Here is a 17,355-nt window from a genome sequence, read left to right as displayed (position 1 = left end):
CTCTGGGTGGGTAGCCTTAGAGTAGGAGCTTAAAACTGTTCTTGAGCACTGGTCCTAGCATAGAGCAGGGCAGGGTTGGGGAGGGGTGCTGGGGGGCTGGGTCGTGCAAAAGAAAGACAGCCCTGCAGCAGGAGCTGGGGGAAGGGGGGTTTGTGCTCTCTTCCGGGACAATTCGCCCCTGGATAGCACAGACTCACCCGTCCAGATGGGATTCCTCAGCAACTCTTGAGATTTTAATATAATCATATTATTTTCCTTTTCTGTTTCTCCCTCCAAACCCTCCAATTTACTCCTCCCTGTCCTCTTCCAGATTCAGAACCTCCTTTTTCTTAACTGTTGTTGTTGTTGTTGTGTGTGTGTGCATTTCTAAATACATAAATACCACTTGCTCAGTCTGTATAATGTTAGCTGTGTGTATGTTTTCAGGGCTGACCATTTAGTATTGGATAACCAATGTTGTGTTTTTCTCTGGGGAAGACTATTTCTTCCACTTTCAGAATTTCTTGGTTGTCTGAAGTCTTTTGTGTGTGTGTGTGTGTGTGTGTGTGTGTAGGGTAAAGACCTCATAGACTTTCCCCTGTTTAGATTAATATTTTTAATTGAAATTGTGTGTGTGTGTGTGTGTGTGTGTACTTTTTCAAGACATGGTTTCTCTGTGTAACAGCCCTGACTGTCCTAGAACTTGTTTTGTAGACCAGGCTGGCCTCAAAATCACAGAGATCCACCTGCCTTTGCCTCACAAGTGCTGGGTTAAAGGACTGCACCACCACTGCCCAGCTTTTAATTGAATTTTTATTACATTTATTTATGCACTCTGTGGGGTGTGTGTGTGTGTGTGTGTGTGTACATGCACACACTCATGTCATTAGATAATGCATGTGTGGAAGTCAGAGGACTACTTTCAGGAGACAGTCATCTCTTCCTACTGTGTGGATTATAGGGCTCAAATTCAGGTTATCAAGCTTGGTGGCAAACACCTTTATCAACTGAGCAATCTCAGCAGCCCTAGATTCCTATTTCTTACCTTTGTACCAACTTTTCTGAGGTTGTGTGACACTTAAGTACCCACAGTAGTTATGCAAAACACACCTTGTTTAAGTTGCTTTCCTGTATCTGTGATGGAATATCCTAACAAAAAGCTAGTTAGTGTCTGTGTGTGTGTGTGTGTGTGTGTGTGTGTGTGTGAGAGAGAGAGAGAGAGAGAGAGAGAGAGAGAGAGAGAGAGAGAGAGGGAGAGAGAGGGAGGTAGAGAGAGAGAGAACAGGAAGTGGGGTCACTGTTCTTTCATGTTTCTGTCTAATTCAAGAAACTAAATTGAAATATAGAATAGACCTCTTGGCTAAACAAACTCCTGATTGCCTTTCCCATTCTCTTAGCTTCTGTTATACATTTCTGTTGTTTTCAAATCTGCTGTGTATCTTTCTTTGACCTTCCCCTTTATTGAGCCTTTTTTTTTCTTGACTATAGGACTTTAAGTTCTAGATGGTGTTGCAAGATATTTGATTGCACTGTGAAATCTTGAGACTTTGTTAATAAAACCACCGTTGGATCATGAAGTAGAGCCAGTGACTAGTTGACAGGAGTTATTCATAGAGAGAAAGAAGGAGCCAGGAATATGGATAGAGAGTTGCACAGGAAGGAATAGGGAGGGACATAGTAATTCCCATTCTTTTTTGGTTTGGGATAAGTAGGAAGATGGTCTCTTGCTAAGTCTCTGGCCAAAAGGAAGATCAGCTGGGTTCTTTTGGGTTTATCTTATCTAGCTGATCTAGCAGGTTTTTACCCCCAACATCTGTCTCCTGAGTCTTTATTTGTAAATAGAACAATGTTGTTAAAAACAGTAAGATTGTGCTGGCTCAGGGACATTAGCCATCGCTTTAAACTTTAATATCTGCTTTCAGGTGCTAGGGATCTTTTTACCTAGTATCCTTACCTGATCTCTAGGCTTCTGAGACAGTTAATTTATACTTCTAAAGTGTTCTTGAGCTTTTAACCCTTAAAGTACCTTAACCTATAACAAACAAAGGTTTGTTATAACCTATAACCAAAAAGCTACACTAAACTCTGTTCTTTTCTGTCTAGAATTTCTTTTCAAGCTCTCTCAGGTTTTAGGTGGATATAGTCAACTCACATTGATGCACCATTCTGTAGGCAGAGGCTGCTCATTTGTTTCTCAGCTGCTGAGACCCAAAATAATCAGATAGAAACTATATTAATTACAATACTGTTTGGCCAATAGCTTATGTGTATTTCTATCAAGTTCTTACATCTTAAATTAACCCATTTCTATTATTCTGTATATTACCATGAGGCTCGTGGTTTACTGGCAAAGTTCTGGGACACATCTGTCTCCTTCAGCAGCTACATGGCATCTCTCTGACTCTGCCTACTCTCTCTATATATATCTCTTGCATCCTGATTATATTCTTCCTTGATATTGGCCCAAAGAATCTTCTTTATTAACCAATGGTAATAAAACATATTCACAGCATAAAGAGTGGAATCACACACAACCTCATGGTTAAGGATACTTTTAAAATTTCAGAATAACAGTATTCTCTAAATTTAACTTAGGTTTTACATGTGAGGGAATAATTCAAAAGAAATAATGGAAACTCTGGTCATGAAAAACATTTATCTCAGAAACCTCTAGTACAGTAGCATAGATGGACAATGTGGCTATCAACATTGGGAAATCTCTTCCTTTCTTCCAGGTGGTAACTTACTGTGTAGGGCTGCAAAGTTCAAATGCCCTCTGAACTGTTCAATTAGAGACAGCCTAAAATAGCAAAAAGTAATTGTCAAGACGTAAGTAATCACTGTTAGTGGGCTGGGCTATAGCTCTGTCTACTGGCCTATCATATACAGGGCCCAGGATAAGACTGGTTACCAACATGGAAAAAAGAGTGTAAAAATTACAAGGAGGAAAGAAAGAAAAGAAAAGCAATTCACTGTTGTACTCTTGAGAAAATAACCATTTTTCAATTTTTGCTTGTTGTTGACTACCATTATTGAGAAGGTGACTATCCTGGGTAGTTTTATGACAATAACACAATCTGGAGTTGTCTGAAAGGAAGGAACCTTAGTTGAGAAAATTGCCTCTATAAGATTCAACTGTAGGGCATTTTCTTAATTAGTGATTGATGCCCCCTTTCAAAACAAAAACACTGAATCTAATCTCTTATTTAGCTTTTTTCCTGGTCATTATCGATAACAACTTGCAACCAACACTCTAAACAAAGGCAAACATCCACAATCCATTTTGGGGGGGAGGGGCGAATATGAGAGAAGTTTTCTAGGCTACTTGCTGCTGATTGGGGGCACTGGTAATCTTTGAGGGACCCTGAGAAAATTTAGGATTAAGGTCAAGTCCTGACCATTCTGTGAGCCTGAATTATCTCTGCCATCAGTCTTGAAGCTGTTCTGGATGTAGAACTCAGAGGAAACTGCAACAGAGGTTCTCTGAAACATAGGATTGTCTGGACCAATCGTTCCCACTGAATATTTTTCAGAGGGTCTTCCTTGATCAAACCTTATTTTTTTAAAATATTTATTTATTTATGTATTATGTATACAATATTCTGCCTCCATGTGTGCCTGCAGGCCAGAAGAGGGTGCCAGATCTCATTACATATGGTTGTGAGTCACCATGTGGTTGCTGGGAATTGAACTCAGGACCTTTGGAAGAGCAGGCAATGCTCTTAACCACTGAGCCATCTCTCCAGCCCAAACCTTATTTTTCTTAACCAAGAATGAATCCACAGCCTCTCACTTCCTGTGGAAACAAAATCAGATTTTCTTTTCCAAAGCAATGTATCTTTGACTTAAAATTTGAAGTTAAGGCATTTTCAAAATATATCAGTTGGATCAATCCAGCATCATTTATAATCAAATTTCTTTCAACAGCTGTTGCTCATTTCTTAGCAGTCAGATAATTCAAAGACAACACAATAACACAGTATCCATATCTCTATGTATTGTGTATTTTTTCTTTCTTTTTTTAACTCAATTTTTTTATTTTTAGTTTTTTGAGACAGAGTTTCTTTGTGTATCTTTGGCTGTACTGGAACCCACTTTGTAGACCAGTCTGGGCTTGAATTCACAAAGGTCTGCCTCCCAATTTCTGGTATTAAAGGGGTGTGCCACCATGCCTTGCTCCTCTATATCTTTTTTAATGACTTTCTCTATTCTTTTTCTTTTCTCTCCTAAGACTATGTATATTTTAAAACACACTGTAAACCATTTAGAAGTTTATTCTTCTGTTTGAATCTGTCTTTACTGTATAGATCTATCTTTTTCTGAGCACATGAGTCTTTATCTGTTAAAAAGCATGGTTAAGATTAAAGCTGAGGCTTTTGTGGCTGGCTCTGACCCATTCTTTAGCTTTCTGAAAGTCTAGCTTCCTGGTGGAGGTACAGACAGGAGCCATATTTTGAAAAGAAAAATGGGGGACATAGATATGATATGATAAAAGGGTAGATTATTAAATCTACTCTGAAATAAAAACAGGGAGGATATAGATATGATAAGATACAAAGGTAGATTACTAGATTTACTTTTAAAAGAGCCAACTATTAGTTTTAAATATTCTACATTGGATTGGACTTTTGTATATTTTGTACAAATTTTGTATATGGATACAAATTTGAAATTAATTTTTTAAAAACATACTGTACATACATTTCTAATCTTGTTCAAGGTATTATACCTATACAACTCATTTAACAAAGTAGTCTTTAATTTCTAGTCTTTTAAATTTATTGTTACCAACTGTATAGGATAATAAGAAAATGTAGGTTAGTAATTAGTTACCTATTATAATTGAACTTGTCACATTAGGTATGTTTTCAAGGTCAAACAAAGATAAATTTTAGATAGACAGATCATCTTCAAACACTTTAGAGATCTGCAGAATATGGCATTTAAGATGTTTTAATAATATAGACTCTTTTTTATGACAATGAGATATGTCTGCTCCTGGCAGCACCAATCTACTTTGGAGAAGATAATGGGCATCAAAGAAACTCCACATGGAGTTTATTTTTCTTTGTGGCAAAAGTAAACCACTGAGCAAGAAAATGCCCTTATCTGAAATGCTGACAGTATGCTGTCCTAATTGGACAATCAGGACACAAAAGAAAGTGGCTGTCAATAATTATCAAGACAAGGAGGGATAACCCTTCAGAATATCCTGCTTCACAAAAAAGTCTATAAGATATACTAGGCCTATAGGCCAAAGATAGATGCCCCAATGTTTCAGTGGAACTTTGAGTGACTACCCAGGCAGTCAGCTATTTCTGTCATTTCTCATATTTTTTGGAAGTCACTTGCTTGCACTTCCTGCTTACTCAGTTAATATTATTTCCTTCTTGGATTTTTGAGGAAGTTGAAGAATAGATATAGTTACAGTTTTCCTTGTTTACTTGACACAGAAACAAAGTTATGATAGAAAGTAAATTATGTATAAGACTTTGGACTCACCAAGATAGGGTAGATATGAAATATTTTCTCTGAATTTGTCAAATGCAAATGGATTGGGCATTTTAATGTATTTATTGCCTGTATATATTGTATATAGTCATTGTATTTATTGTATATAGTTTTTCATATGTTAGTTATAGCCTTCTTTTTTATTTTAGCAAAAAGGGGAAATATGGTGATATTTTATTGTATTTTAATAAATAAATTTTGCCTGAAGATCAAAGAGTAAAACAGCACCATTGGTCAGCCTTACAGACCAGGCAGTGGTGACACATACCTTTAATCCCACATTAATTTGCCATGGAAACCAGGTGGTGGTGCATGCCTTTAATCTTAGCCCTAGTGAGTAATATAAAACGGGAGGAGACAGCTCTCACACACAGTTTCAATCTGAGATTCCTGGAGGCAGGATCGCCATTTCAGACTGAGGTAGAGGTAAGAGCCAGTGGCTGGCTGTTTTGCTTTTCTGACCTTCAGGTTGAATCCTAGTATCTGCCTCTGCGTTTTTACTAATCGTGCTACATTTTTCCCCAAGTAACTCTGGTCATGGTGTTTCACCACAACAATAATAACTCAAACTAAGACAGTGAATGACATGTTAAACCCTGTTGTGTTCTGAAAACACAATCCTTCTAGCCTCCTTTGACTCTAATTTTCTATCTCACTCTTGTTCTTCATGTCTAAGTTTTTGGGCCTTTAATGCCTCTGCATCTCTTCCCTCTTCCCTCTTGGTTTGCTACTTAACCCACCCACTATCACTGGATGGCTAATGCCATGGACAAATGAGTGGCCTTCTTCAATTCTTTCTTCTTGCTCTTTTTGGACGGTGCTGAGGAGAGAACCCAGGTTTCATACAGTATGCACACCCTACCACTCAGCTTCAAGGCCAGCACATCCTTGCATCCTAATGTTCTTACTCTCCACTGTCAAGGGCTGGTTGACCGGTTCAGCCTCTCCTACTCAGTAGCTTCCTTTTTAAGCCTCTTTACCGTATATTGTTTTCCTGGTTGCCCTTTGAAATGTTGTTTGCATTCCTTTGACTTCTGTCCTTGGGAAAATGCCACCCAGATCTGAACCAACCTGTTCCCATGGATCACAGAAAGAAAGCAGAGGCGGGGAGCGGGCAAACTATTCAGGTAATGGCAACATTTTCAGTTTGATATTCCTGACATTTCCAGTTTGATATTCGAAGATGATCTTGACTGTGTGGGACCTTTGGTCTCTATGGGAAACACCTGAAAGAAATGGTTTCAAGAAAAAAAGATTTATTTTGGTTCTTGGTTTCAGAGGTGCTAGGTAACTGTTTTGGCTTATGGCAGGCAGGAACTTCATGGAGAAGGGCCTGACAGAGGAAGACTATTCATCTCATCTTGGCCCAAAAAACAGATGTGTAACAGGGTCCAGAACTTAGCAGGCCCTGAGACCTTAGCACAACTGACTCCATGATGGAAGTGCCATTCAGGATGTAAAACTCAGCACATAGATAGCACCACCTGCCAAAACTAAAGGAAAGGCCTGATCCATCAAAGTCCATAGTTCTGGGAAAGTCTCAAAATGTACCAATCTTCCTTTTTAGCTTCTGTAGGTCTACTTCTGGCTAAATGTTCTTGTTAACTGAAATATGTCAATCCAGAATATGGTTTCTGAGCTTAAAATCTCATCCTGATAAAAACTCTGTCCTACACTGGTATCCTGATCACCCAGTTTTATTCTCTCTTGACTCTGTTCCATATCTTAATAATCCTTCCCCACCTTCTTCTCAGGTTAAGGAAATGACACGATTAAAAGGAAGTTATAACTGGGATCATCTTTGTGGATTCCTGAGAGTCTCCTTGGCATCAGATTTCTCCCCAGCCCCAAAATGGGCCCCATCAAGATATCTCTTCCATTACTCTCCTCCACTCTCCCCCAATCATTCCAACCTGTTCCCACATGTTTCCATCCCTCATCTTCCCACCCCCAGTTTGCTCAGGAGATCTCATCTATTTCCCTTTCCCAGAGAAATACAGTGTGCTTGGATTTAGAGAAGGACAGAGCCATTGTCCAACTCCAAAGCCAGCTTTGATTTTTTAAGTGAGTCATGACTATTATTCAAGTTTATGTTCAGTGATTCTTACCCTCAGATGACCTGTTTTTATAAGTTATAATTCTCTTGGCTTGGTGGTTCTATCTGGAAAATTATCTTTTCCTCTTTAGGCATCGAGATGTCCAGGTCTTTTAACTTTTTGAAGATGAGTATTTTCCTGCAAAGACAAGAACAGAACCCTGCCCCAACCCTCATGAGGTTTCCTTACCACCTGTGTGATTGTCACCTCTGTGGATAAGCCATCATTTCTCTTTCTCAAGAGGTTTCTCTTTTTCAAATCAAATCTTTATTAATTTTGATGGTATCCATAGCTTTTCTTCTTCTGTGGAAACAAGAACAAAACCCCTTCCCCAACATAGCACATCTCCTGGTTTCCATGTGAGATCAGCACATCCTTGAAACACACCTGTTGATTTAATTCAGAAGTTTTTTTCTATTACCCAGTGTCTCTCTGCTTCTGCTGTTCCTTTCTCATTAATATTAAGAAAATTCAAGGTTAATAAAGCATTATGCAATCTATTTCTAGGAGTATTTTTCATCCCTTTCTGTTTGCTTAACATATCCTTTATAATTTGATTTGATCTTTATATAACTGCCTAACGTGTAGGATTGTTTGGTATACTTGTAATATCCTTTATATTATAATAAGCAAAAATTTTCTTAGAGACATATGCTGGACCATTATCTGTCTATATTTGTGCAGGTATATCCATGCTGGCCATAACTTCTAATAAATGTGTGATTACTGAATCAACCTTTTCTGAGCTCAAAGGATTTGCCCAATGAAAACCTGAATAAGTGTCAATGGTGTGGTGTACGTATGGTAATTTTCCAAAATCTGCAAAGTGAAACACATCCTTCTGCCAGATTTCAGTTTTTTGGGTACACTTTGGGTTGCTCCCTGTAGGTAGTGGTGTTTGGTTATAGAAAGAACAAGAAGGACATCTCCTTATAATCTCCTTTGCTTGTTGTCATGTAATAGAAAACTCTTTCTTTAAACCTTTGCTACTGACATGATGTTTCTTATGGAATTCTGAGGTCTTCAGCAGAGGGTGATGGCTCCCCCAGAGGTTAAAATATGGAACGCTTCACAAATTTGCGTGTCTTCCTTGTGCAGAGGGCATGCTAATCTTCTCTGTATCATTCCAATTTTAGTATCGGTGATGCCGAAGTGAGCACAATATAGGAGAGGGCTGGATGAGAACCTGCTAAGGCAGAGAGATTGAAGAACAACTTGCTGATAATTCCTCATTGCTGGTGTCTCCAAAAGGTGCTTTCTTCTGCTCCATCAAATCAAAAAGCTGCCGTGCTCAAAGTCCCTCCCTACCACCTGTGCATCTCTCCATCTGTCTTGTAGATGCCCTCTGACTCTCTATGATTACATTCTATCAGCTAGTTGCTGACTCTGCCTCCTCAACCAAGGTTGATATTTTTAATTAAAGCAAATGTAAACTCAGACTTCACGCAGTTATTTATTCAGCAGCATACATGTTTGGTATGAAAACAAAATTTATTTTGAAATGGTCATTAAGGTTGTCACAGAATCTGACTATTACAGTTGCTTGTGGAGAGAAACAATAGTTTACAGAATCATGATTTCAGCAAAGAGGAAATAAAGTAGTTCAAGGTAGCTGTCATGGCAGATAGATAATTTGAGAAAAGGTAGTGAAGTCCAGCTGTTAGAGGAGGACCACACTGTCTGCATCTGTCCCCAAGACTAGCACAGTGGTGGGCACACACCTGGTGACTGGTGGACAGCAAAGAAAAGTAATATTAAAGTGTGCATTAAGGACCAATCACTTGGAAAACTGCAATAGCTGTCATCATCCACAGAAGTGTTTACTATGATGAGTACAGATTAAGACAAGTGATGGCAAGGGTTGAGGAGCCAGGAAAGCACAGAATATATAGTTGGCATGATTTGTCTGTGCAGTGTGAGGGGTGCTTATTAAGGTCACCATAGACAACTTTGTGGTTACCTTGTGGAATTGTTTGCCTCTTTTGTTGTTTTACATAACAGGGAACCAAAGCACTCTGTGGCCCTGAGACCTGGCAAAGGCCATAGATGAGGTCAGGAAAGGGGGAGATGAATGAGGACATCTGAAGATCAGAGTGCCAGGAGAAATGTGCCCTCACCTTGGAACATGGTTCCACCATATGCCCATCCTCACAGCGTTACAGGAGTTCTCAAGATGCTGAATTGAGAACTGTTCCTGACATGGTAATTGTGCCTATGGAGAGGAGAACCTGCCACAGAACAGGAGGCTATTGGTTTCATTGTGTCTGATGAAGAACAGGAAGGGGTGGTCTGCACGGAATGTTAAGTCAGTTTCAAGGCCACAGTCAAAACTAATGATGGCCGAGGCTGCTGCAGCTTCGGTGCCTTCTTCATTGACCTCCACAACACTCTTGTGAACAAACTTGGACAGACATAGGTCTTTCTCTGGAGACATTGCTGATGAATCAGCCTTGCTTCCTTGGAAGACATCCATCATTCTCAAGTGCTGAAACACGGACTCCATTTTATAATCCTCTTCCAATTTAAATTTTGGAAGGAAAACCTTTATATAAATTCTCTTCATATAGTCTGGTTTGGTCCAGGCTGTTAACTTCTCAAAGGTGAGATTGTTTTCCACCTGAAAAATCAGATTTAGAGACTGTCAGATTCACGGTTGAGTTCTTACCCAGAGTTTCATAGTCACTTCCTGCTCACAGACTGTGCCATCATCCCACATGGGGCATTGCCTCTTCACATGGCCAGACAGCATGAGTGTCCCACTGTTCTGCTAGTATGTGGCTCCCCTGATGGGTATGGAAGCCATCAGCCTGAGAGGTAGGAAGACCTGGCCATCTTCTCCTCAACCTACTGGAAGGGAGGTCTATCCCAAGTTAGATTGTGTTTTGTGGGTTGTGTGACTTAAATGTGAAATTTCTCAAAAGACTCTCATAGTAAATGCTTGCTCTAAAGCTCTTTGTACCTTTTCTTAGGCATCAGGGGGGTCTAGAAGAATGAAGGAAGCAGTTCCTGGAGGTTACCTATGAAGGAAATCCTTGGTTCTTTGTCCCTTCTTATTTTTCTGCTTCCTGATTACTAAAAGGCCTGTAATGTCTGCCAAATGCACCTACACCAATGGAACCATAAGATGCGGACAGGTAACTTGAAATGAGCTCTCTGAATCTATGAGCCTACAAAAATCCTTTCTCTCCTACATTATTTTTGACAGGCATTTTATCAGTGATGAAAATCTAACTAACACTACAGATGCCATGCCACCATTAGGGAGCTGGATGAGAAGAAGGGAAGCTGTTCTGATTACAAAGACCCCTTAGATCTTTCATACTGCAATGCACTCCATTCAGAGTCTGGCTGACATATTGTGGGGCATCCAGCTGTAAGGAAGAGCAAGAAGTCCCCTAATGATCTGCCTGACTCTTCTATCTGCAGATGTCGCTCCTCCTCTTCCACTTCGTTACGTTAAAGTGCATTATTTTTCTGTATATTTTATGTTCTAGTATATTAAAATAAAATAATAACAAGGATCATGATAAAGTTCTATTTACAGAGGGGTATTATTTTCCAAGCACTATGCTAAGTTTGCTGCCTAAGTTCCCCTCATTTCACCGTATCAGGTAGTGATCATCACATCGTATTCTTGTGATGAAATTATAATATATGGCAAAGTCACACAACCTGCAGTGGGAGTCTTGAACACACTTTGATCCCAAAACCTTGTGCCTGAACACAATTCGAAGCTCAGTCTGTTAGTACTACCCACTCTTCATGAAGTTGCCAGGATGAAAACATTAAGTTTTCTTCTTGATGTGGGAAGTGAGGTATGCTGTGAATATGTTTTATTACCAATAATTAATAAAGAAGCTGCCTTCGACCTGTGCGGGGCAGAAAAGTGCTAGGAGGGGAAACTAATTAAAGGGTGGGTGAAAGGAGGCAGAGTCAGAAAGACTTCATATAGCCGCAAAAGGGGGAAAGATGCAAACTGCCAGCTGAAACCTTGCTACTGGTCCATGAGCCTCATTGTACAATATAAAACAATAGAAATGGGTTAATACTAGATGTAAGAACTAGCAAGCAATACATTTAAGCTATTAGCCACACAGTATTGCAAATAATCCAGATTTCTGTGTGGTTATTTTAGGGCTGAGAGGATGAGAATGAAAAAGCAGGCTCCACCAACAAATTGGCATCCCAACATGGGGCTGACTAAATCCATGTAAAACCTGAGAATGCATGGAAAGGAATCCTAGGTCCCCCAACATCTTCTAATGAGAATAGACACTGGACTCTTCTAGAAGACATTTAGAGTCTAGAATAATACGACCTCTTCGGCCTCACCTGGCTGAGGTCCACACCATCATCCGGGAGCAGGACCACAAAGCTCAGCTCCAGGCCCTCATAGGGTATCTCCAGCACCTGTACCTGCACTTCCTTCACGTGGGCGTGGTTAAATGTGTCTTCCTGATACATCATCCGCACTGGTCTTTTCTCACTCTGAACAGATGAACCCAGGACATAAAATATATTATTGAGAGAGGTCAAAAGGTTTCCAAATGGGCTGGAGTTAATGCCAACAGTGTTCTCATCACTCACCATGACAACACTAATCATGGTCCAGTGAACACTTAGTTAACGTCTACCAGTCTCTTCCTGCTTTCATTACAAAATAGTTGTTGTAAGCAGATATGGAACTGTAGTAAATAGCATTCTAGGCGGTGGTAAAAGGCCTTGACTAAAACAGCGTGGGTAGAAACAGGGTCTTTCATCTCACAACTCTCAGGGCACATTCCCTCACTGAGAGAATTCTGAGCAGGCGCTGAGGCAGAAACCACGGAGGAGTGCTGCTTATTGGCTTGTTCCCCATGGATTTCTCAGACTGCTTTCTTATACAGTTTATGACCTCCTGCCCAGGGTTGGCACTAGCCAGAGTGGGATGGATCCACACCAATTATTAATTAAGAATAGTGCCCCATAGACTTGTCTCAATGCCAATCTTATGAAGGCATTTCTCCATGTAGCGTCAGTCTTCTCAAATGGCTCTGGTTTGTCTCCAGTTAACAAAACAGCAACCTAGCAGGGATTTCCTTAGGACACATCATGCGTTACCGGCAGGAGAAATGTGTCATTCAGTTATTAATATTTTAAAGTCATAGTTGGGCCTATAATGTTCCACCAAGTCTCATGTTTCAAAGCCATTGTCCACAGGTTCACACTACTGGGGTCTGAACAAACCATTAGGAGATAGGGCCTATTAGAAAAGAGTTAGGTTTTGGAGAGAGGCTGCCCCGGAAGAGGATTTTGACAATGCACCCCTCTTTCTTTTGCTTCCTGACTGCTGTGAGGTGACCAAACACCACCAAGCATTTTCACTGCATGTTGTACTGTACCACCAAAACCCTAAGTGATTAAACCAATTGACCCAGACTGAAACTACTGGGATCATGAGCTCCATTAAATATTTCCTACTTTATGTTGATTATCTCAGATAGTTTGTTTCACTAACAGAAAGTCAGCTACCATCACACCAGAAATAGGATTTTACCATTTACTATTGTCAGTCATTGGATCTAAGGAGGCATAATCAATTGTAGTTAAAAGAAAAGTTTTCATAAATTAGACTGGGATATTTCCATAGTGGTGTAAATGATACTGCAGACAGATACATCTTCTCAGAAAACATCCTTAAACATTAAAAAATTGTTTAAGGCCACCTACATTAAGGCTTAAATGTACAAATAAAAGAAGTAGTGTTTTAAAAGACTTTAAAGTACTTCTAATACAGAAGGGAATGAACAGTTTAACATCGGTAAGGCTGCAAACTTCACTAAGTTTTATTTATACAGAGATTGAGCAAACTACTTAAATATACTTCAATTAAAACTGAGATCTTTGAAACTGAATCACTCACTCTGTTTCAATGCTAGAGAATTGTAAATCCTCTTTATTAATGATAAATTGGCTAATAGTTTAAAATGTTTATTTTAATTAAAATATGTTATCATATCAACGTTCGTATAATCCTTTCTACTATGTATCATGCTTCATCTATATATTATACTAATATAATATAAGAAGTCATATCTGACATTTTTGTACATAAGGAAAATTTAGTTTAGAGAGAGGTAGAAGCAATGGTCACATGAGAAATTGTCAAAAGTGGAAATTGCCCCCAAAAGGATAAAAAATAATATAGGCCGTTAATGTTCTATATTCATATCAATTTTCTGTATTTTAACCTTTCATTCAAAAATATTAGTTTCTAATGGTTTTATGTGCCTTCCTATTCTCCATCTTTCTAGGCTGAGGATCAAGCTCAGCACCCCACAAGACATGCGATATCTACCACTGAACCCCAGAGCTACACACTCACCTTTACATATTTCCATGCAAGTTCTTTGACACACTGGCATGAACTTTTGGATACTGTTCCTTACCTGGTTTATTTCTCCTGTGCTTTCTTTGTAAAACTGTTGATGCCACTTTCCTTTGAAATATAAGGCGTTGACAAGAACCAGCCTGGTCTCTGAATCAACTGAACCATCTGACAACAACTCTGGAATTTTCCCTTTTGAAAAAGCAGAGACTTCATTCAGGTTCATTTTATACACACGTGAGAAATAAGATGATGTTACATCTGGGCAGATTCAAGAATCAGTTTCAAATTTTGCTGGAAAAAAAAGAAAAGAATACAGGATGCCAGCATCCATGTATGACTGGAGATCATGTGCACCGAATGACCATCCTCAAGATGAGGATGCTGAAGGATTTCCAAGTCTCTCAAGGAGAGCAGGTTTGGGAAAAGCAGAAAAAGTGACTCCAGGATGGAGAACAAAGAAGCAGGAAGTGTGGAAGGGGTCACAGGGGACTAATGTTTAACCTTGGATGCTCTGGTGGTTACTATCTTGACAGTCTGAATCAACTAAGAGACATGTCTCTGGGCAGTCCTGTGGAGACATTTCCCAGGAAAGTGACTAAGGGGGAAGACTCTCCCCAGAGTGGGCAATGCCTTCCTGTGCTGCCCCGACTAAAGGACTGAGGGAGAAGCAGCACTGCTTTTGCCTGCCTGCCTTCAGCCCTCGCTGATGAGTGCGTCTATGCTCTTTGTGCCCTATGCCTGCCAGTTTTAGCTGACACTGGGACTCAGTAATTTTGGCTTTCATGTGGACAAAAACAGTGGCTTTCTAGAATATTCTATGTTTTCCATGCCAGCATTAGTCTGATAAGGTCTCCAGACTTAGAGACAATGGAATAGCTTTCAGATTCCCTAATTCTCCACATGCAGTTGGTCATTGTAGGACTGCTCAGCCTGTATTTTGTATGCCAATCTTTTAAATCCCATCTGTATTATATATTCATTCTGTTCTTCTAGAGATCACGGAGTAATACACTAATGTTAGATACAGAGTCTTATCTACAATACCATGGCCATGCCCAATTCTAGCATAGCACAACATGTCAGAGACTCAAAGGCAGAAAGTAGTTTGTTGAATAGCTATTACTTTTCTACACCCTCCATCACTGAAAGAAACAACATAGGCAAGAGAACAGATTCCCTTCTTCTCCATTAAGGGAGATCCTTTCAATGGTTAAGAGAATCCTGCTCATTTATAATATCAAAAGTGTAGAAGAGGTAAGATTCTAACAAAAAAAAATGGGCAAATATTGCGGAGTCTTTAAGAAAAGATTCCCATTCTTATTGACACTCTGTTAGCACAAATAGGAATGTACTTATTGCTATAGAGCTGTTTGGATGGTTTAAATATCAGACAATGCTCTCAAAGATCTGTGAGACCAATTCTCAAACATATTAGCCTTAAAATAAAAACAAAAAAAGGTTCAACCCAAATGAAAGGTTCTTTTAGGTCAATGTAGCTGAGCAGCCCTGATAGAGTATTTTCAATGGAAATCAAGGCTGCTTTCACCACATGTAAGTGAGGGATCTGAGGCAGAAAGGGTGGAATCAGAAACCGGAATCCTCTTAAGACACAATGGTGGTGGGAGCCAGTGCCATAGAAACTGTAGGAAGAAGAGGCCCAGGGAAGTCTTATGAGGAAGACCTCCACATAAATCTTCGTAGTAGAGTCACATGAGTTGCCAACCCTGCAGACCACCCTTGTCTTCTAATGTAAGCTGCTAGACTGGAAATCAGGCCCATGAGTTCTCATGACATTTGTATCATCCCTCTGTCCTGAAGAAATATACAAATAACTCTATTTTTCAAAACTAAGTGTCTGAGTAAAACCTCCATGAATTTACTGAGGTCTGAATTATACCACATATAATGATGTTAGTCTGAATCCCTTTGATTTCCTGAAATAACATCTAGTCCATGGGGAGGGTGGGGGGGGAAGGGAGAAGGGAAACTAAAAAGAAAGAGGAGGGAGGGAAGAAGAGTGAGGGGTGGATGGTAAGGATAAGAATGTGGGGTGTGAAAGAACTTGAAATTCTGACCTTCAGTCTGTTTGGAGACCCATGTGTTTATGTGCTTCCTGGACTCCTCTGAATCTTTGGCAAAGGACAGCTGCTCCAGCTCCGAGTGATAGAACTGAAGACAGGACTCTTTAAAGGTCTTTGGAGAGAAAATGTTCAGGGAAATAACATTGCAAAATAAATTGTTAGCTAGCAAGCTTCCCAGTCATCTGAATATAATGGCAAAGACCAAGCATCTTCATGTACTAGGCCTTTGTAAGTAAGAATAATAAGACCCAAATAAATGAAAATTACAAGTATTCAGGCTTGAAATATTTCAAGGTATAGTTTTAAAATTGTGATCTTTGGGCAAGTTTATGGAGTTTAGTTTCCTTGTGTAGCTTAGGTTGGCTTAGAACTCATGACCCTACTGTCTCATCATTCTAAAAGCAACTGTTATAAAAATGGATCGTCACATTCACTAGAAATTGATTCATAATTTTCTCAAGCTCTCTAGGACCTTCAATAGAAATCTATAGCAACACATTTTTAAATTCAATTTTCATCATCCTACTGATACAACTTACTGGGGGTAATTCGCAAGTGTTCTCTGCAAAGATCCTATTGGCCATTCTAAACAAGTACTTTCTGTCTGGCTTTTTCAGATTATTGAGAAGACACTGGAAGCCCCTATGAATGTCTTCCTCTGTGTTTAAACCAAGTGTCTGTAAATGAAAACAATGAAATAGTATGACATCAGTAATGAAGAATTTTGGTTGTAAAAAGAATTTGCAAGCTAAAGAGATGGTGAAGGCAGTGATGTACATAAGGTTCTGATATAAGTAAGATTTATAACAAAACAATTAAAAAGCAGGTAATAGGCTTCCTTTCCAATAAATAATTACAAAATCTATTGCTCTAAAAATGAATTCTATCTAAGAAACTGGTGTTTCAAATATTTTCGACATGTCCCCCCCACCCCCAATAAAGTGTTTGGACTAAATATAAGGCCTTAAACTTGCTCCAAGAGTCCTACAACTGAGTTGTAATTGCAACACCCTCCTTCCATGGATTATACACAAAAAAACAAACCTCATTTGGAACTAAGTTGTGCATATAACCTTGGACTTGTGATCATCCTGTCTCAGTTCTCTTTTTTTTTGTTTGTTTGTTTTCAGCTCTCTCTTTTTTTAATTTATTTATTTATTGAGGATTTCTGCCTCCTCCCCGCCACCGCCTCCCATTTCCCTCCCCCTTTCCTGATCAATTCCCTTTCCCTCATCAGCTTGAAGAGCCATCAGGGTTCCCTGACCTGTGGGAAGTCCAAGGACCACCCACCTCCATCCAGGTTTAGTAAGTTGAGCAT

The 17,355-nt window shown here is 39.5% G+C and overlaps 1 non-coding gene and 1 pseudogene across 1 annotated transcript; both read right to left on the bottom strand.

Annotated features, from left to right (window-relative positions):
- Positions 1 to 8,639: 8,639 nt before the first annotated feature.
- Positions 8,640 to 8,746, bottom strand: LOC113456901. The gene has a single exon (XR_003377627.1). It is a non-coding gene; the product is annotated as a U6 spliceosomal RNA (small nuclear RNA).
- A 1,052-nt stretch (positions 8,747 to 9,798) lies between these two features.
- The window catches only part of LOC101997069, a 10,295-nt pseudogene continuing 2,738 nt past the window's right edge, over positions 9,799 to 17,355 (bottom strand).

Source organism: Microtus ochrogaster, chromosome 16 (assembly GCF_000317375.1).
Source record: "Microtus ochrogaster isolate Prairie Vole_2 chromosome 16, MicOch1.0, whole genome shotgun sequence".
In the NCBI taxonomy this organism is placed as follows: domain Eukaryota; kingdom Metazoa; phylum Chordata; class Mammalia; order Rodentia; family Cricetidae; genus Microtus; species Microtus ochrogaster.
This window is presented reverse-complemented; position numbering and strand designations above follow the sequence as displayed.